The sequence below is a fragment of the Octopus bimaculoides genome, chromosome 16 (genome assembly GCF_001194135.2).
Source record: "Octopus bimaculoides isolate UCB-OBI-ISO-001 chromosome 16, ASM119413v2, whole genome shotgun sequence".
Classification (NCBI taxonomy): Eukaryota; Metazoa; Mollusca; class Cephalopoda; order Octopoda; family Octopodidae; genus Octopus; species Octopus bimaculoides.
In genome coordinates this window covers 29,023,038-29,024,065 of record NC_068996.1, presented here as the reverse complement: position 1 = coordinate 29,024,065, position 1,028 = coordinate 29,023,038, and the positions used below count along the sequence as shown (strand labels likewise).

The 1,028-nt window shown below is 39.6% G+C and overlaps 1 protein-coding gene across 1 annotated transcript in view; it reads left to right on the top strand.

Moving 5' to 3' along the window:
• LOC106880831 (FHF complex subunit HOOK interacting protein 1B) overlaps window positions 1–1,028 on the top strand; it is a 103,093-nt gene that overhangs the window by 85,043 nt on the left and 17,022 nt on the right. The gene's annotated exons all lie outside the window — the stretch shown is intronic.

Here is a 1,028-nt window from a genome sequence, read left to right as displayed (position 1 = left end):
ACCGAGACCTTTGGAAATGTGCTGTGCGTGAGAAGACCCGGCAAGCCAAGTGAGATCGTTGCCAGTGCCCCTGGACTGGCTCTTGTGCGGGTGGCACATAAAAGACACCATTTCGAGCGTGGCCGTTTTCGTGCGGGTGACACGTAAAAGCACCCACTACACTCTCTGAGTGGTTGGCGTTAGGAAGGGCATCCAGCTGTAGAAACTCTGCCAAATTAGATTGGAGCCTGGTGTAGCCATCCAGTTGCACCAGTTCTCAGTCAAATCGTCCAACCCATGCTAGCATGGAAAGCGGACGTTAAATGATGATGATGATGATGATTATACCATACATTTACAAAGATGTATATACATGGTAAGTGTTTTGATCTGAGACTGTGTGTTGAAACTAAAGCAATTGCAGCATGGAAGATGCATGTTAGTCATTCAGAAATACTTAAAGACTGTTGACTTCACTTGAACATTTATTGTTTGTGATATGGTGTCAAAATTATCGTTGCTTGAAACTGCACTGGGTCATTGACAATGTTGCACTGCAATGCAACAACATTGTCAGTGATCAGGTTATTGTTGGAGTGATAAAAATTTTGACACCTTTTACAAGCAATAAATGTTCAAGTGAAGTTACCAGTTTTTGTGCATTTCTGAATGGCTAACATATACCATACATTATGCAGTAGATATAACTCATACTCTATATTATATACTAACTAAGCTATATAAGATGGAATAGTCAGGCTAAAACCATTTTGATCATGGGTCTGCTAGATTACAGCTGGCATGAGACTAAGCAACTAAAACTGTTTATTTTATAATACATTAGATAATGTATTATATATTATATATAATGTATGTATATTGTATAATACATTAGATATCTGAGTAAAAGGTGTGATGGTCAAAGTTGGAAGATGTTTGATCATTGATCTGCTCAATCAGAAGTGACCTGGGCTAAATTTCATCCTCCCCACCTCTCTCTCTCTCTCTCTCTCTCTCTCTCTCTCTCTCTCTCTCTCTCTCTCTCTCTC